Raw genomic sequence first — 21,259 nt, forward strand, 5'->3', positions numbered from 1 at the left:
GCCCTACCAGTATGCATGCTAAGGTCCCCTATCACATAGTGCCCTCTCATTATGTATGCTACTGTCCCCTATTATGTAGTGCCCTCTTGTTATTTATACTAATTACCCTATTACATAGTGCCCTCTCATTATGTATAATACTGTCCTCTATTACATAGTCTACTCTCATTATGTACCCTAATGTCCCCTATTACATAGTCCCCTCTCATTATGTATACTACTGTCCCCTATTAGTCTCCACTCATTATGTATATTAATGTCACCTATTACATAGTGCCCTCTCATTATGTATACTATTGTCCCTATTATGTAGTCTCCTCTCATTATGTATACTAATGTTCACTATTACATAGTGCCCTCTCATTATGTATACTAAGGTCCCCTGTTACATAGTTCCCTCTCGTTATGTATACTACTGTCCCATTACATAGTGCCCTCTCATTATGTATACTGTGGTCCTCTATTACATAGTCTCCTCTCATTATGTATACTAATGTCACTTATTACATAGTGCCCTCATTATGCATACTAATGTCCCCTATTACACAGTGCCCTCTCATTATGTATATTGTCCCCTATTATGTAGTCTCCTCTCATTATGTATACTATTGTCCCCTATTATGTAGTCTCCTCTCATTATGTATACTATTGTCTCCTATTATGTAGTCTCCTCTCATTATGTATACTAATGTCCCCTATCACATAGTGCCCTCTCATTATGTTTGCTACTGTCCCCTATCATGTAGTGCCCTCTTGTTACATATACTAATGACCCTATTACATAGTGCCCTCTCATTATATATAATACTGTCCTCTATTACATAGTGCCCTCTCATTATGTATACTAATGTCCCCTGTTACATAGTTCCCTCTCATTATGTATACTACTGTCCCATTATATAGTGCCCTCTCATTATGTATACTGTTGTCCTCTATTACATAGTCTCCTCTCATTATGTATACTAATGTCACTTATTACATAGTGCCCTCATTATGCATACTTATGTCCCCTATTAGACAGTGCCCTCTCATTATGTATATTGTCCCATATTATGTAGTCTCCTCTCATTATGTATACTATTGTCTCCTATTATGTAGTCTCCTCTCATTATGTATACTAATGTCCCCTATTACATAGTGCTTTCTCCTATTATGTTCAACACTATCCCTTACACATCAGATTCTCTTGTTATTTTTCTTATTTATAACGCCGCGCTCTTTATCACATAGCGTCTCTTGTTAGAGATGAACTGAAATGACTGGTGATGGATCATGGTAAAGCTTCTCTTCTGATAGAGGAGTTGGGGACTGGACTTCTGGTCATCTGCAGTCATTTTATATTTAACAACAAAGAAGACTCTATGTAATAAAGAGCGGGCGCTGTGAGAAGCAAAAACAACAAAAAGGATGATGCTGTACATAACAAGACAATATTATGTAATAATGGATGGCACTGTACATAACAGAGGTCACTATATAATAACGGAGCACGCCATACATACAGTGGGGGAAAATAAGTATTTTATTCATTGCTGATTTTGCACGTTTTCCCACTTACAGAGAATGGAGAGGTCTGTAATTTTTAACATAGGAATATTTCAAATGTTAGAGACAGAACCTAAAAATAAAAAAAATCACATTTTATGATTTTTAAATAATTAAATTGCATTTTACTGCAGGAAATTAGTATTTGATCACCTACCACCCAGCAAGAATTCAGGCTCTCACAAACCTATTCATTTTTCCTTAAGGAGCCTCCTACTCTGCACTCATTCCTGTATTAATAGCACCTGTTTCAACACGTTACCTGTATAAATGACACCTGTCCACACACTCAATCACGCTCCAAACTCTCCACCATGGCCAAGACCAAAGAGCTGTCTAAAGACACCAGGGACAAAATTGTAGGCCTGCACAAGGCAGAATTTTCTGCTCCAAATCCAGAACATGTGGACATAGCCTTAGTCCCTGTCCTGTGTCCATGTCTCTCCTCCACCCCCACACATTCATTATAAGTTCCTGATAATAACATAAGTAATAAGGGGATGGGAAAGACGATATCAGATTCTTATAATGAGATCAAGGGAGGGGGTGAGTGTTTTTTTTTGGTGGGGGAATGTTTGGGAGAGGATGATATCAGCTAATTAGCAAAATTTGAACCTGGGCACCCAACTGCATGTTGGTCAGATGTATAGGTCTTTGTTGCATTCTAGATCTTATAAAGACATAGATGTTCCCCCTCACATTTAATAATATCCCCATTCTGGCCTCTTTGTGTAATACCATCTCCCATACTGGGCCCCTTCCAGTAATAACGTGCCCCATCTTGGTCTCCTTCCTGGCATAATATTCATCCTGGTCCCATTCCTGGAATAATGCGCCCCATCCTTGTCCTTTTCCTGGTGTAATGTGTCTCATCCTGAGCCCTTTCCTGGGAAAATATTCCCTCTCCTGGTCCCTTTTTTGGGTCTAATAGGTCTCATCCTGGTATAATGTGTCCCTTCCTGCAATAATGTCCCCTGCCTTGGGGTAATGTGATTCATCCTGGCCACTTCCAGGGATAATGTGTGCTTTCCTGAGATAATGTTCTCCATCATGATCCCCTTCCTGGAGTAATGTGTCCCATTTTGGGCCCCTTCCTGGGGTAATGTGTCTTATCATTGACCTCTTCCTGGTATAAAGAGTCCCGTTCTGTTCTTCTCCAACATATAAAAACCGTGAATCTAACCTTCCTGACTTTAAAATAGTTGGTAGCATCTAGTGTGTTATAGAGGCCTGATCCAGAGACCATCAAAAAGTTCTACTGTTCCTAGTGTCATATAGTAGGGGACATGACTTTAAAATAGTTTGTAGCATCTAGTGTGTTATAGAGGCCTGATCCAGAGAACATCAAAAAGTTCTACTGTTCCTAGTGTCATATAGTAGGGGACATGACTTTAAAATAGTTTGTAGCATCTAGTGTGTTATAGAGGCCTGATCCAGAGGCCACCAAAAAAATGGTTGTGTTCCTAATGTCATACAGTACGGGACATCTGACTTTCAAATTCTTTGTAGCTTATCTTCTTTGTCATACAGGCCTCGTCCACACTCAAACAATTCTTTCTTCTGTGATTAACACAATAGAGCACGCCATATTTCACTTTGGAATTTACTGTCGCTGAAATTCAGCTGTTTGCTGAGGTGGCGCAGAGTTTAAAATCTAATTTTTGCTGCTAATACTGTGCTCCTACCACACTATTTGAGCAACATGTCAGGGAAAAATCGAAGCCGTGGTGGAAGGGGATTTAGCCTTGTTGGGCAAGGTGTATGTGGGGTAGGTGGTAATGTTAGTGAAAGCTCTAGTGAACCAACGTCACGTCCTATGCAAAGACATCTGACAACTTCTGTTACTGGACGGGCTACTCCACTACCTTTCTTTGGCAGATGCACAGCGGTACACCTTGTTACTGAGGCCCAGAAAAAGCATGTGCTCGAGTGGATGGCAAGCGCAGCTTCAAGTGGCCTCTCCACCTCTTCCTCCACCTCAACATCACACCCAGTACAGTCTACAGAGGTGACACCCAAATTCAGAAATGCTTCAGAAATACCGAACGTGGATGCAATATGTGGTTTAGGTACACTGTGGGCTGCAGAAGGTAGGGGGCATTTAGATTTGAGAGTGGAGAATTTGCTGAATTTCTTTTGGTGGGTGAGGAGCCATTTTGCTTTTCCAGAGCCTTTGTGCTACCAGTAACGTGGAAGCCCCCTATATTTCCATTAACAGATGACCGACCTGAGAGAGGACTTGCTTTTTTTGTGGATCAGGTTGAAGCTTTTATTGGGAACATTTTACATAACGTTTGGGATCACAGTTATCCGGTGCTCTACGCTGAGCACTTACTGTATATCGGGGTTTCCATCTAAGTCTCTGAGTGACGTGATTCAGATGAAACCCTCGAGGGATCCATTCACTATAATGAGGCAGTAGAGTTACATAGTAACATAACATAGTAACATAGTTATTAAGGTTGAAGGAAGACTTTAAGTCCATCTAGTTCAACCCATAGCCTAACCTAACATCCCCTAACATGTTGATCCAGTGGAAGGCAAAAAAAAACCATGTGGCAAATAGTAAGCTCCACTTTGGGGAAAAAATTCCTTCCCGACTCCACGTACGGAAATCAGACTAGTTCCCCGGATCATTATACTTTTCCAGAAAGGCATCCAGTCCCCTCTTAAATTTAAGTAATGAATCACTCATTGCAACATTATACGGCAGAGAGTTCCATAGTCTCACTGCTCTTACAGTAAAGAACCCGCATCTGTTATTATGCTTAAACCTTCTTTCCTCCAGACGTAGAGGATGCCCCCTTGTCCCTGTCTCAGGTCTATGATTAAAAAGATCATCAGAAAGGTCTTTGTACTGTCCCCTCATATATTTATACATTAAAATAAGATCACCCCTTAGTCTTTGTTTTTCCAAACTAAATAGCCCCAAGTATAATAACCTATCTTGGTATTGCAGACCCCCCAGTCCTCTAATAACCTTGGTCGCTCTTCTCTGCACCCGCTCCAGTTCAGCTATGTCTTTCTTATACACCGGAGACCAGAACTGTGCACAGTATTCTAAGTGTGATCGAACTAGTGACTTGCATAGAGGTAAAATTATGTTCTCATGAGCATCTATGCCTCTTTTAATGCATCCCATTATTTTATTTGCCTTTGTAGCAGCTGCCTGACACTGGCCACTGAATATGAGTTTGTCATCCACCCATACACCCAAGTCTTTTTCATTGACGGTTTTGCCCAGAGTTTTAGAATTAAGCACATAGTTATTCATCTTATTACTTCTACCCAAGTGCATGAACTTACATTTATCCCCATTAAAGCTCATTTGCCATTTATCAGCCCAAGCTTCTAGTTTACATAAATCATCTTGTAATATAAAATTGTCCTCCTCTGTATTGATTACCCTGCAGAGTTTAGTGTCATGTGCAAATATTTAAATTCTGCTCTGAATGGGGCATAGGAGGCCTACAAGGTCATTAATATGTTAAAAAGAAGAGAGCCCAATAATGACCCCTGTGGTACCCCACTACTAACCGCGACCCAGTCCGAGTGTGCTCCATTAATAACCACCCTTTGTTTCCTATCCCTGAGCCAGCTCTTAACCCACTTACACATATTTTCCCCTATCCCCATTATTCTCATTTTATGTATCAACCTTTTGTGTGGCATCGTATCAAAAGCTTTGGAAAAGTCCATATACACTACGTCCACTGCGTTCCCTTGGTCCAGTCCGGAACTTACCTCTTCATAGAAATTGATCAGATTAGTCTGACATGAACGGTCCCTAGTAAACCCATGTTGGTATTGGGTCATGAGGTTATTCCTCTTCAGATACTCCAGTATAGCATACCTTAGAATGCCCTCCAGGATTTTACCCACAGTAGAGGATAAGCTTACTGGCCTATAATTACCGAGTTCAGTTTTTGTCCCCTTTTTCGAATATTGGCACCACATTTGCTATACGCCAGTCCTGTGGTACAGACCCTGTTATTATGGACTCCTTAAAGATTAAAAATAATGGTCTATCAATGACTGTATTTAATTCCTGCAGTACTCGGGGGTGTATCCCATCCGGGCCCGGAGATTTGTAAATTTTTGTGATTTTTAGATGCCGCCGTACCTCCTGCTGGGTTAAGCAGGTGACATTTAATGGGGAATTTTTATCACTAGTCAGTTTGTCTGCCATGGGATTTTCTTGTGTAAATACTGATGAAAAAAAGTCATTTAGCATAATGGCTTTTTCCTCATCCTCATCCACAATTTCACCCAGACTATTTTTAGGGGTCAACACTATCATTTTTTAGTTTCTTACTATTTACGTAGTTAAAGAATATTTTGGGCTTATTTTTACTCTCTCTGGCAATGAGTCTCTCGCTCTCAATCTTTGCTGCCTTGATTTGCTTTTTACAGAATTTATTTAATTTTCTGTATTTATTTAATGCCTCATCACTACCTACTCCCTTTAATTCTCTAAATGCTTTCTTTTTGTCACTTATTGCGCCCCTTACAGCTCTATTTAGCCATATTGGTTTCCTCCTATTTCTAGTATGTTTATTCCCATACGGTATATACTGTGCACAGGTCCTATCCAGGATGCTAATAAACGTTTCCCATTTCTTTGTGTATTTTTATGTCTCAGGATATTGTCCCAGTTAATTGCACCAAGATCCTCTCTGATCCGTTGGAAATTTGCCCTCCTGAAGTTTAGTGTCCTTGTAACCCCCCTACTACACATCTTATTAAAGTTACTCTGGATTCCGTCTGGCCTCTGTTCAGCGGTGTCCTTTTCAGAAGTGCACAAAACTGTGGCTGACAGCACTTGTATGCAATAGGGTTGAGCGAAACGGATCGGACAATTTCAAAAATCGCCGACTTTCGGCAAAGTCAGGTTTCGTGAAACCCGAGCCGATCCCAGTGTGGGATATCGGCCATGCTGTCGGTGATCTTAGCGCCAAAGTCACATTTCGTATGACAATTTCAGCGCCATTTCTCAGCCAATGAAGGAGGACGCAGAGTGTGGGCAGCGTGATGACATAGGTCTCGGTCCCCACCATCTTAGAGAAGGGCATGACAGTGATCGGCTTGCTTTCTGCAGCGTCACAGGGGCTATAAATGGGCGTGCATGTCGACCGCCATCTTACTTCTGTCGTTACGAGCATAGGGAGAGGTTGGTGCAGCTTCGTCAGAAGCAGGGATATTGTTAGGGAGGAAAGATTAACCCCCAAACCGCTTGTGCTGTAGCGATTTCCACTGTCCAACACCATCTTTTCTTTGCAGGGACAGTGGAGGCTAGATTTCTGTGCATCAGCTCTGTAGCTTATAAGGCTCCCTGATAGCTGCATTGCTGTTCGTACGCCGCTGTTATCTGTAATCCTGTTGCTCTTTTCTGCACAGTTCTATTGTTTATTTGTCCACACTTTTGTGTGCAGCAGTCCTTTTTATTGCTGCCATACTTGTCCTGAGATCATTGTAGGGAGATTGCTATTGTAGTATGGTCCCTTTTTTATATATATCTTCTAGCCACGTTCTGCCACTTACATTGTGTTGTGTAATACAGTGGGCCTGTTTTTTTGCAGCAGTCTCACAACCAAAAAAAGGGAGATTTAAATTGCCCCTAAGTGGATCTGCGTCAGTTCTGTTTGTCGTATATCTGCCTGCCACGTTCTGCCACTTACATTGTGTAGTATAATACAGCGGGCCTGGTTATTTGCAGCAGTCTCCCACATAATAAAGGGAGATTTAAATTGCCCCTAAGTGGATCTGCGTCAGTTCTGTTTGTCGTATATCTGCCTGCCACATTCTGCCACTTACATTGTGTAGTGTAATACAGCGGGCCTGGTTATTTGCAGCAGTCTCCCACATAATAAAGGGAGATTTAAATTGCCCCTAAGTGGATCTGCGTCAGTTGTTTGTCGTATATCTGCCTGCCACGCTCTGCCACTTACATTGTGTAGTTTAATACAGCGGGCCTGGTTTTTTGCAGCAGTCTCCCACATAATAAAAGGAGATTTCAATTACCCCTAATTGGATTTGCGTCAGTTCTGTTTGTCGTATATCTGCCTGCCACGTTCTGCCACTTACATTGTGTAGTGTAATACAGCGGGCCTGTTTTTTTGCAGCAGTCTCCCACATAATAAAAGGAGATTTCAATTACCCCTAATTGGATCTGCATCAGTTCTGTTTGTCGTATATCTGCCTGCCACGTTCTGCCACTTACATTGTGTAGTGTAATACAGCGGGCCTGGTTTTTTGCAGCAGTTCTCCCACATAATAAAGGGGGATTTAAATTGCCCCTAAGTGGATCTGCGTCAGTTCTGTTTGTCGTATATCTCCCTGTCACGTCCTGCCACTTACATTGTGTAGTGTAATACAGTGGGCCGTTTTTTTTGCAGCAGTCTCCCACATAATAAAAGGAGATTTAAATTGCCCCTAAGTGGATCTGCGTCAGTTATTTGTCGTATATCTGCCTGCCACGTTCTGCCACTTACATTGTGGAGTGTAATACAGTGGGCCTGGTTTTTGCAGCAGTCTCCCACATAATAAAGGGAGATTTAAATTTCCACTTAGTGGATCTGCGTCAGTTCTGTTTGTGGTATATCTGCCTGCCACGTTCTGCCACTTACATAGTGTAGTGTAATACAGTGGGCCTTTGTTATTTTTGCAGCAGTCTCCCACATAATAAAGGGAGATTTAAATTGCCCCTAAGTGGATCTGCGTCAGTTCTGTTTGTCGTATATCTGCCAGCCACTTTCTACCACTTACATTGTGTAGTGTAATACAGCGGGCCTGATTTTTGCAGCAGTCTCCCACACAAAAAAGGGAGATTTAAATTGCCACTAAGTGGATCTGTGTCAGTTCTGTTTGTCGTATATCTGCCTGCCACTTTCTGCCACTTACATTGTGTAGTGTAATACAGCAGGCCTGTTTTTTTGCAGCAGTCTCCCACATAATAAAGGGAGATTTAAATTGCCCCTAAGTGGATCTGCGTCAGTTCTGTTTGTCGTATATCTGCCTGCCACATTCTGCCACTTACATTGTGTAGTGTAGTACAGCGGGCCTGGTTTTTTGCAGCAGTCTCCCACACAAAAAAGGGAGATTTAAATTCTCAACAAGTTTATATACACCTTCTACCTTGCTTTATAGTACCATATAATGGTTGTTAGTTTGGTTACATTTTCCCAAATATGAGGAAGTCTGGTGGAAGAGGCCGTGGGCGGTCATTGCCAGCTGGTAATGATGGTGGTGGTGGTGGTGGTGGAGCATCTGGTGGTAGTGGGAAAAGCAAAATATCACCTAAGGCTCGAGTTGTTCAGACAGCGTCATTGTCTGGCTACACAAAGCCTCGAAGGCTCCCTTATCTGGGAGTAGGAAAACTGTTTTTAAAGCCGGAGCAGCAGGAACAAGTTTTGGCTTTCATTGCTGACTCAGCCTCTAGCTCTTTCGCCTCCTCTTCCAAAAGTTTGAAATATAAAAGCAGCGAGTCGTCAGTGGATGCTCCCGGTCAGGAACAAGTCGCTTCCTTGTGTCCTACACCCAAAGCAAAAGTGAAGGATGCGGCAGGCGACACTACAGTTTACTCCATGGAGCTCTTTACACATAACGTGCCAGGGTTAGAAAGGGAAATAGTTAACAGCCCATTACAAGATGAATCGGACATGGAGTGCACAGATGCACAGCCACAGCTAGATTATTATGCTGTTGCATTGACTCAGATCACTACATTGCCCTCGCAGTGTACTGAGCCAGAATCTGACCCTGATGAGACTATGGTGCCCCGTCCCGAACGCTATAGCACCTTACACGGTGACACAGAGGATGGTGCACAGGACATTGAAGAGGAGGTGATAGATGACCCAGTTGTTGACCCAGATTGGCAGCCATTGGGGGAACAGGGTGCCGCTGGCAGTAGCTCTGAGGCGGAGGAGGATGATCCGCAGCAGGCATCAACATCGCAACAGCTTTCATCTGGCAGGCCCGTATCAGGCCCAAAACGTGTGTCTAAAACAAAAACAGTTTTAGGACAGCGTGGCCATCCGGTGAAAGTAGCACAGCATGCAATGCCTGAAAAGGTATTCGATAGTAGGAAGAGTGTAGTGTGGCAATTTTTTAACCAAGATCCGAATGATCAGTGCAAAGTTATCTGTAAGAAATGCTCAAAGACCTTTAGCAGAGAGAAGAACACGTATCCTAAAAAGGTACCCCCGCATTGTTAAAATGATGACCGATGACGACAAGCGGTTGGCCTGCCTCCTGGATACAAGATATAAAGGAAAACTGCAAAATATCATGCCACATGAGAACCTAGGTCAAATATTGGCTACCAAACAAGCAACTCTTGTAGACCGTTTGGTTCAGGCATTCCCAGCACACAGCGCCGGTGGTGGTTCTCACACGAGCTGCAGGGGGCAACATGGCAGAGGTGCTATAGGTGCAGAAATCCGAAGTGGCGTTGGACAGAGGGGTTTTGTGACAAGGTTGTGGAATGATTTCGCAATGACCGCTGACACGACAGGGACAGCTGCATCGATTCAAAGTGACAGGAGACAGCATTTGTCCAGTATGGTTACAAACTACTTTTCCACCCTTATCGATGTTCTACCTCACAGGTCATTCCCCTTTGATTACTGGGCATCTAAACTAGACACCTGGCCTGAATTGCCAGAATATGGATTACAGAACCTCGATTGCCCTGCTGTCAGTGTGCTTTCAGAAAGAGTGTTCAGTGCTGCTGGTTCAATACCGACCGAAAAAAGGACACGTCTGGCTACCAATAATGTTGATTAGCTAACCTTCATTTAAATTAACCAATCATGGATTTCACATTCTTTTGCCCCACCTTCCCCTGCTGACACGTAGCTTGCCTGAAAGATGACTTGCTTTTGGGGGGAGACACAGAACCCCAACTCTGGCCCTGTGGGATAACACAACACTATGAACGTGGCAGAAAGTGGCTGCCTGATATACGACGCACTAGCAGTACAGCTGAAAATACACTGTGTGAGAATTTGAATCTCAATTTTTGGGAGGGAGACACTGAACCCTAACTCTGGCCCTGTGGGATAACACAACACTATGAACGTGGCAGAAAGTGGCTGGAATTATTATAAAGAAAAAAATAAAGGTACTGCAATAACACGCTCCCTAGTCCCTACAATGATCTCAGGACAAGTATGGCAGCAATAAAAAGGACTTCAGAACAAAAAAGTGTGGACAAATAAACAAGACAGGTAACTTTGCAGAAAGGAGCAACAGGATTTTTTCTTTAAAAAAAGCAGTTGGTTTGCACAGCACCGTGCACACAGCTATGCAGCTGCTGCACTAAAATACGACCTCCAGTGTCCCTGGACAAAAAGGTGGTGTTGGACAGTGAAAATCGCTACAGCACAAGCGGTTTGGGGGTTAATATTCCCTCCCTAACTCTGTCCCTGCTTCTGACGAAGCTGCAGCAACCTCTCCCTATGCTCAGATCGGCAGAAGTAAGATGGCGTGCACGCCCCTTTATAGCCCCTGTGACGCTGCAGACAGCAAGACAATCACTGCCATGCCCTTGTCTAAGATGGTGGGGACAGAGACCTATGTCATCACGCTGCCCACACTCTGCGTCCTCCTTCATTGGATGAAAAACGGCGGTAACAGCGTCATACGAAACGCGACTTTGGCGCTCTGATCGTGTACCGCATGGCCCATCCCACACTAGGATCGGTTCGGGTTTCATGAAACCCGACTTTGCCTAAAAGTCGCCGATTTATGAAAATGACCGATCCGTTTCGCTCAACCCTAGTGGAAAGCATGCCAAGATGCATGAAAGCTGTGATTAAAAATCATGGTTATTCACAAAATATTGTTTTCTGAACTCTTCCTGAGTTAAAACATTTGTATTGTTGTTTCTAAATGATTATGAACTTGTTTTCTTTGCATTAGGCCGGCTTCACACTCAGTGTATGTAAATACGGTCCGTTTTTTACAGCCGTAATATGCAGAAAAGTCCCCAAAATAGTGATCCGTATGTCATCCGTAGGCAGGGTGTGTCAGCGTATTTTGCGCATGGCATCCTCCGTATGTAATCCGTATGGCATCCGTACTGCAATATTTTCTCGCAGGCTTGCAAAACCGACATCTAATGGATTTATGTGCTCAAATGTTCGGTAAAACATATATAGAGTATATATATATATACAGTGGGGCAATAAAGTATTTAGTCAGTCAGCAATAGTGCAAGTTCCACCACTTAAAAAGTCTTTAAGAGTCTCCTCTTTCCTCCACTCATTACCTGTAGTAATGGCACCTGTTTAAACTTGTTATCAGTATAAAAGACACCTGTGCACACCCTCAAACAGTCTGACTCCAAACTCCACTATGGTGAAGACCAAAGAGCTGTCAAAGGACATCAGAAACAAAATTGTAGCCCTGCACCAGGCTGGGAAGACTGAATCTGCAATAGCCAACCAGCTTGGAGTGAAGAAATCAACAGTGGGAGCAATAATTAGAAAATGGAAGACATACAAGACCACTGATAATCTCCCTCGATCTGGGGCTCCACGCAAAATCCCACCCCGTGGGGTCAGAATGATCACAAGAACGGTGAGCAGAAATCCCAGAACCACGCGGGGGGACCTAGTGAATGAACTGCAGAGAGCTGGGACCAATGTAACAAGGCCTACCATAAGTAACACACTACGCCACCATGGACTCAGATCCTGCAGTGCCAGACGTGTCCCACTGCTTAAGCCAGTACATGTCCGGGCCCGTCTGAAGTTTGCTAGAGAGCATTTGGATGATCCAGAGGAGTTTTGGGAGAATGTCCTATGGTCTGATGAAACCAAACTGGAACTGTTTGGTAGAAACACAACTTGTCGTGTTTGGAGGAAAAAGAATACTGAGTTGCATCCATCAAACACCATACCTACTGTAAAGCATGGTGGTGGAAACATCATGCTTTGGGGCTGTTTCTCTGCAAAGGGGCCAGGACGACTGATCCGGGTACATTTAAGAATGAATGGGGCCATGTATTGTGAGATTTTGAGTGCAAACCTCCTTCCATCAGCAAGGGCATTGAAGATGAAACGTGGCTGGGTCTTTCAACATGACAATGATCCAAAGCACACCGCCAGGGCAACGAAGGAGTGGCTTCGTAAGAAGCATTTCAAGGTCCTGGAGTGGCCTAGCCAGTCTCCAGATCTCAACCCTATAGAAAACCTTTGGAGGGAGTTGAAAGTCCGTGTTGCCAAGCGAGAAGCCAAAAACATCACTGCTCTAGAGGAGATCTGCATGGAGGAATGGGCCAACATACCAACAACAGTGTGTGGCAACCTTGTGAAGACTTACAGAAAACGTTTGACCTCTGTCATTGCCAACAAAGGATATATTACAAAGTATTGAGATGAAATTTTGTTTCTGACCAAATACTTATTTTCCACCATAATATGCAAATAAAATGTTAAAAAAACAGACAATGTGATTTTCTGGATTTTTTTTTGTCAGTTTGTCTCCCATAGTTGAGGTCTACCTATGATGTAAATTACAGACGCCTCATCTTTTTAAGTGGTGGAACTTGCACTATTGCTGACTGACTAAATACTTTATTGCCCCACTGTATATATATATATATATATATATATATGTCATTGAGACACATATATATATATATATATTCTGTATTTATATTTAATTCAGCTCGATATATGTGAAAAGCCGGTAATTCAATTGCCGGCTTTTCATTTCTCCTTCCCAAACCCGACAGGATATGAGACATGGTTTACATACAGTAAACCATCTTATATCCCCATTTTTTTGCATATTCCACACTACTAATGTTAGTAGTGTGTATGTGCAAAATTTGGGCGCTGTAGCTGCTAAAATAAAGGGTTAAATGGCGAAAAAAATTGGTGTGGGTTCCCGCGCAATTTTCTCCGCCAGAGTGGAAAAGCCAGTGACTGAGGGCAGATATTAATAGCCAGGAGAGGGTCCATGGTTATTGCCCCCCCCGGCTACAAACATCTGCCCCCAGCCACCCCAGTAAAGGCACATCTGGAAGATGTGCCTATTCTGGCACTTGGCCACTCTCTTCCCACTCCTGTGTAGCGGTGGGATATGGGGTAATGAAGGGTTAATGTCACCTTCCAGATGTGCCTTTTTTGGGGTGGCTGGGGGCAGATGTTTGTAGCCAGGGGGGGGCCAATAACCATGGACCCTCTCTAGGCTATTAATATCTGCCCTCAGGCACTGGCCTTACCACTCTGGTGGAGAAAATTGCGCGGGAGCCCACGCCAATTTTTTCCGCGATTTAACCCTTTATTTTTCAAGCTACTGCGCCCAAATTTTGCACATACGCACATACACACTACTAAAATTAGTAGTGTGGAATATTAAAAAAAAAAAAAGGGATATGAGATGGTTTACTGTATGTAAACCATGTCTCATATCATGTCGGGTTTGGGAAGGAGAAATGAAAAGCCGGCAATTGAATTACCGGCTTTTCACATATCTCGCGTTGAATAAAATATAAATACAGTATATATATATATATATATATATATATATATATGTGTGTGTCTCAATGACATATATATATATATACTAGCTATTGAGCCCGTTCTACGCCCGGGTGGCGAGCATTTTTATTGGTATATGGTCTCCATCCTGGTATGTGTTGCTTCCATCCTGCACCCTAATCTTGTCATGTGCTGCTACCATCATGCGCCCCCATCCTGTTATGTGCTACTATCTTCCTGAGCCCTTATCCTGTCATGTGCTACCATCCTGCGCCCCCAAGCTGTCATGTGGTGCTCCTATCCTGCAACCCCATGTTGTCATGTGCTGCTCCCATCCTGCACCTCCATTTTGGTTATGTGCTGCTCCCATCCTGCGCCCCATCCTTTCATGTGCTGCTCTCATCCTGCTCCCCCGTCCTGTCACGTGCTGCTCCCATCCTGCGCCCTTATCCTGCCATGTGCTGCTCCTATCTTGTGCCCCCATCCTGTCGTGTGCTGCTGCCATCCTGCTCCCCCATTCTGTCATGTGCTGCTCCCATCCCGCGCCCCCGTTCTGTCATGTGCTGCTGCCATCCTGCGCCCACATTCTGTCATGTGCTGCTCCCATCCTACCCCCCGTTCTGTCATGTACGGCTCCCATCCTACGCCCCAGTTCTGTCATGTGCTGCTACCATCCTGCGGCCCCATTCTGTCATGTGCTGCTCCCATCCTGTGCCCATTCTGACATGTGCTGCACCCATCCTGCGCCCCCATTCTGTCATTTGCTGCTCCCATCCTGCACCCCATCCGGTCATGTGCTGTTCCCATCCCGCGCCCCCATTCTGTCATGTGCTGCTTCCATCCTGCACCCCTGTTCTGTCATGTGCTGCTGCCATCCTACACCCCCGTTCTGTCATGTGCTGCCCTATTCTGTCATGTGCTGCTCTATTCTGTCATGTGCTGCTCCCATCCTGCGCCACAGTTCTGTAATGTGCTGCTCCCATCCTGCGCCATCGTTCTGTAATTTGCTGCTCTTGTTGCCCCCCATAAGATGCTCCATAGGATTATATGCCCTGTATGCTGCTCCATTATGGTTGATGGCCCCCATAAGATGCTCCATAGGATTATATGCCCTGTATGCGGCGAAAAGTGCGGACTGCTGCTCTAGGAATCGGCGCCTGCGCAGTCTGCGCTTTCCGGCGCCATTTTCTTGAAGACACACTGAGGTATCCAATAAAATGGCGCCGGAAAGCGCGCACTGCGCATGCGCCGATTCCGGGAGAAAGGAGACATTCATGGCCCGGAGTCAGGGGGCCTAAATAAGAAATCGCTGTGGCATGAAGTGCCACAGCATAATGAGGGCAGGATCCTGTGCACACGCTACCCGATTCCTTTCCGCCGCCATTTTCTTGGTCCTCCTGCTGCCGGAATCGGCGCCTGCGCAGTCCGCGCTTTCCGGCGCCATATTTTTTTTTTCTGGCACTGGCTATAATATAACGCTAGGAGCGTCGCGCCTGCGCAGTCTATAAAGGCTTCGGACAGAGTGACGCTACCAGCATTATATTATAGATAGATAGATATATATATATATATATATATATATACACTGTATATATATATATGTTTTAACGAACATTTGAGTACAAATCCATAAGATGTCGGTTTTGCAAGCCTGCGATAAAATATCGCAGTACGGATGCCATACGGATTACATACAGAGGATGCCATGCACAAAATAAACTGACACACCCTGCCTACGGATGACATAAGGATCACTATTTTGGGAACATTTCTGCGTATTACGGCCATAATAAACGGACCGTATTTACATACGCTGAGTGTGACGCCGGCCTAACACATGTAAGGTGCTATAATAACAGCCTTAGGCTGGTTTCACCAGCGTTTGGCAGGGCTGCGGATGGCAGCCTTCTTCCTCCGTTAAGCCCTGCCCACTGATACACCTCTTCCTTCAGCTCCACCTACGTCTGCATGCATCCTGCATACCCTATCTTTAACATTGGGTGCACAGTCTATGCGGATGCCTCCGCTTGCGTTGTTTTGACGCTGCGCTAACCGCAACTAAATGCAGCATGTTGCGTTCGACGCAGTTCAGCGCATCGTCAAAACGATGCATGCCTGCGTACCCAATGTTAACCCCTTCATGACCCAGCCTATTTTGACCTTAATGACCTGGCCATTTTTTGCAATTCTGACCAGTGTCCCTTTATGAGGTAATAACTCAGGAACGCTTCAACGGATCCTAGCGATTCTGAGTGTTTTTTCGTGACATAGTGGGCTTCATGTTAGTGATAAATTATATAGAGCCATGTTAAGTCTATTGGAGGAATGAATGGCATTTCCCTATCTCCCTTTAACTTGGATTTCTCCGCAACCGCGTGTCCGATAAACAATCCGAGACATACGTGCTGTAGATTGGACCGTGTTCTTTGCCAGAACCCATATCCTGAATGCGAGGCACCTGGTACCGAGGACCAGTGCCCCAAGAACCGTGACAAACCTCTGATCAGGCTGCTCACGTCTACTAAATGAGGTTACCCACTTTCCGGTGCTGGTATCTCGGCTTGTGAAGATCCCAGATAGCCCAATATTGCAGTGTGTACAGAGCTCAAGAAGACCTACCAAAGGGTGAGTGGCACTTGTGAACATTCAAAGTGGTTCCAGCACCACAAATGTCTAAAATCGGTACCATTTGCTTTGATTCTGAAGGTCCAATTGAAAAAAGGAGATATACACTTTGTAGCACTCGTTCTCCTCTTTCAAGGGACTCCTCACATGTGTATGTATTCCATTTCCCTGAGGAGCAGCGCCCCAAGAAGTGAGGCAATCCTTCCCGGCCAATGCTAAGTGCGAGACTGGGATAGTGAATGCCATAATACGGTGCACACTATCCCATTCTCACACTAAAGATCTGCATCCGAAAATGCTCCTCTGACTTTGCGGGCTCAGATCTCAGCCTCTGGGGGAGCAGGCTGCAAACGGGCAGAGATGTTTTTAGATAATCCTCTTGGCTTTATTACGCACTATGCAGTTTTTTCATTGAACCCTCCTGCGGTCTCTGGGGGCTCGAGGAACAGGGCGCCCCCAGAGCCATGTTAAGTCTATTGGAGGAATGAATGGCATTTACCTATCTCCCTTTAACTTTGATTTCTCCGCAACCGCATGTCCGATAAACAATCCGAGACATACGTGCTGTAGATTGGACCGTGTTCTTTGCCAGAACCCATATCCTGAATGCGAGGCACCTGGTATCGAGGACCAGTGCCCCAAGAACCGTGACAAACCTCTGATCAGGCTGCTCATGTCTACTAAATGAGGTTACCCACTTTCCGGTGCTGGTATCTCGGCTTGTGAAGATCCCAGATAGCCCAATATTGCAGTGTGTACAGAGCTCAGGTAGACCTACACAATGAGAGATGGCGTTTGTTAATATTAAAAAGCGGCTTTAGTATCAGAAATTTCAAAATTCCAGTACCATTTGCTCCAGTTCTGACAGTCCAATAAAAAATTGGTGATATACACATTGTAGCATTCGTTCTCCCCTTTCCAGGGACACCGCACATGTGTATGTATTCCATTTCCCTGAGGAGCAGCGCCCCAAGAAGTGAGGCAATCCTTCCCGGCCAATGCTAAGTGTGAGACTGGGATAGTGAATGCCATAATACGGTGCACACTATCCCATTCTCACACTAAAGATCTGCATCTGAAAATGCTCCTCTGAATTTGCGGGCTCAGATCTCAGCCTCTGGGGGAGCAGGCTGCAAACGGGAAGAGATATTTTTTAATAATCCTCTTGGCTTCATTACGCACTATGCAGTTTTTTCATTGAACCCTCCTGCGGTCTCTGGGGGCTCGAGGAACAGGGCGCCCCCAGAGCCATGTTAAGTCTATTGGAGGAATGAATGGCATTTCCCTATCTCCCTTTAACTTGGATTTCTCCGCAACCGCGTGCCCGATAAACAATCCGAGACATACGTGCTGTAGATTGGACCGTGTTCTTTGCCAGAACCCATATCCTGAATGCGAGGCACCTGGTATCGAGGACCAGTGCCCCAAGAACCGTGACAAACCTCTGATCGGGCTGCCCATGTCTACTAAATGAGGTTACCCACTTTCCGGTGCTGGTATCTCGGCTTGTGAAGATCCCAGATAGCCCAATATTGCAGTGTGTACACAGCTCAAGGAGACCAACCAAAGGGTGGGTGGCACTTGTTAACATTCAGTGGTTCCAGCACCACAAATGTCTAAAATCGGTACCATTTGCTTTGATTCTGATGGTCCAATTGAAAAAAGGAGATATACACTTTGTAGCACTCGTTCTCCTTTTTCAAGGGACTCCTCACATGTGTATGTATGCCATTTCCCTGAGGAGCAGTGCCCCAAGAAGCGAGGCAGTCCTACCCTGCCAATGCTAAGTGTGAGACTGGGATAGTGAATGCCATAATACGGTGCACACTATCCCATTCTCACACTAAAGATCTGCATCTGAAAATGCTCCTCTGAATTTGCGGGCTCAGATCTCAGCCTCTGGGGGAGCAGGCTGCAAACGGGAAGAGATATTTTTTAATAATCCTCTTGGCTTCATTACGCACTATGCAGTTTTTTCATTGAACCCTCCTGCGGTCTCTGGGGGCTCGAGGAACAGGGCGCCCCCAGAGCCATGTTAAGTCTATTGGAGGAATGAATGGCATTTCCCTATCTCCCTTTAACTTGGATTTCTCCGCAACCGCGTGCCCGATAAACAATCCGAGACATACGTGCTGTAGATTGGACCGTGTTCTTTGCCAGAACCCATATCCTGAATGCGAGGCACCTGGTATCGAGGACCAGTGCCCCAAGAACCGTGACAAACCTCTGATCGGGCTGCCCATGTCTACTAAATGAGGTTACCCACTTTCCGGTGCTGGTATCTCGGCTTGTGAAGATCCCAGATAGCCCAATATTGCAGTGTGTACACAGCTCAAGGAGACCAACCAAAGGGTGGGTGGCACTTGTTAACATTCAGTGGTTCCAGCACCACAAATGTCTAAAATCGGTACCATTTGCTTTGATTCTGATGGTCCAATTGAAAAAAGGAGATATACACTTTGTAGCACTCGTTCTCCTTTTTCAAGGGACTCCTCACATGTGTATGTATGCCATTTCCCTGAGGAGCAGCGCCCCAAGAAGCGAGGCAGTCCTACCCTGCCAATGCTAAGTGTGAGACTGGGATAGTGAATGCCATAATACGGTGCACACTATCCCATTCTCACACTAAAGATCTGCATCCGAAAATGCTCCTCTGACTTTGCGGGCTCAGATCTCAGCCTCTGGGGGAGCAGGCTGCAAACGGGCAGAGATATTTTTTAATAATCCTCTTGGCTTCATTACGCACTATGCAGTTTTTTCATTGAACCCTCCTGCGGTCTCTGGGGGCTCGAGGAACAGGGCGCCCCCAGAGCCATGTTAAGTCTATTGGAGGAATGAATGGCATTTACCTATCTCCCTTTAACTTTGATTTCTCCGCAACCGCGTGTCCGATAAACAATCCGAGACATACTTGCTGTAGATTGGACCGTGTTCTTTGCCAGAACCCATATCCTGAATGCGAGGCACCTGGTATCGAGGACCAGTGCCCCAAGAACCGTGACAAACCTCTGATCAGGCTGCTCATGTCTACTAAATGAGGTTACCCACTTTCCGGTGCTGGTATCTCGGCTTGTGAAGATCCCAGATAGCCCAATATTGCAGTGTGTACAGAGCTCAGGTAGACCTACACAATGAGAGATGGCGTTTGTTAATATTAAAAAGCGGCTTTAGTATCAGAAATTTCAAAATTCCAGTACCATTTGCTCCAGTTCTGACAGTCCAATCAAAAATTGGTGATATACACATTGTAGCATTCGTTCTCCCCTTTCCAGGGACCCCACACATGTGTATGTATTCCATTTCCCTGAGGAGCAGCGCCCCAAGAAGTGAGGCAATCCTTCCCGGCCAATGCTAAGTGTGAGACTGGGATAGTGAATGCCATAATACGGTGCACACTATCCCATTCTCACACTAAAGATCTGCATCTGAAAATGCTCCTCTGAATTTGCGGGCTCAGATCTCAGCCTCTGGGGGAGCAGGCTGCAAACGGGAAGAGATATTTTTTAATAATCCTCTTGGCTTCATTACGCACTATGCAGTTTTTTCATTGAACCCTCCTGCGGTCTCTGGGGGCTCGAGGAACAGGGCGCCCCCAGAGCCATGTTAAGCCTATTGGAGGAATGAATGGCATTTCCCTATCTCCCTTTAACTTGGATTTCTCCGCAACCGCGTGTCCGATAAACAATCCGAGACATACGTGCGGTAGATTGGACCGTGTTCTTTGCTGGAACCCATATCCTGAATGCGAGGCACCTGGTACCAAGGACCAGTGCCCCAAGAGACGTGACAAACCTCTGATCAGGCTGCCCATGTCTTCTAAATGAGGTTACCCTCATTTAGAGGTTACCCTCGGCGCACTGCTCCTCGGTACAAGGTGCCTCGCATTCAAAATATGGGTCCCTGCAAAGAACATGGTCCAATCTACAGAACCTATATCTTGGATTGTTGAAGAAATCCAAGTTAAAGAGAGAGAGGGAAATGCCATTCATTCCTCCCTTAGACTTAACATGGTGTTGGGGGTGCCATCTTCCCCGATCCCCCAGAAACCGCAAGAAGGTTCAATGAATATATATATATATATATATATATATATATATATATATATATACTAGGAATAGGATGATGGGGTATACTAGGAATAGGATGATGGGGTACATATATATATATACTAGGAATAGGATGATGGGGTACATATAGGAGGAGGATGATGGGGCCATATATATATATATATATATATATATATATATATATATATATATATAAGGAGGAGGAGGATGGGGCCATATATACTAGGAAGAGGATGATGGGGCATTTATATATAGCAACCGTCATCCTCCTTCTTGTGTATATATATGCCCCATCATCCTCTTCCCAGTATATGTGGCCCCATCATCCTCTTCTTAGTATATATGACTCCAACATCCTTTTAGTATATATGGCCCCATCATTCTCCTATGTGTATATATATGGCCCCATCATCCTCTTCCTAGTTTATATATATTGCCCCATCATCCTCTTCCCAGTATATATGGCCCCATCATCCTCTTCCTAGTATATATGGCCCCATCCTCCTCGTATGTATATGGTCCCATCAT

The 21,259-nt window shown here is 44.7% G+C and overlaps 1 protein-coding gene across 1 annotated transcript in view; it reads left to right on the forward strand.

Annotated features, from left to right (window-relative positions):
• LOC143766085 (coilin-like) overlaps positions 1 to 21,259 on the forward strand; it is an 833,506-nt gene that overhangs the window by 680,733 nt on the left and 131,514 nt on the right. The window lies entirely within an intron of this gene.

The sequence above is a fragment of the Ranitomeya variabilis genome, chromosome 4 (assembly GCF_051348905.1).
Source record: "Ranitomeya variabilis isolate aRanVar5 chromosome 4, aRanVar5.hap1, whole genome shotgun sequence".
NCBI classification, from domain to species: Eukaryota; Metazoa; Chordata; class Amphibia; order Anura; family Dendrobatidae; genus Ranitomeya; species Ranitomeya variabilis.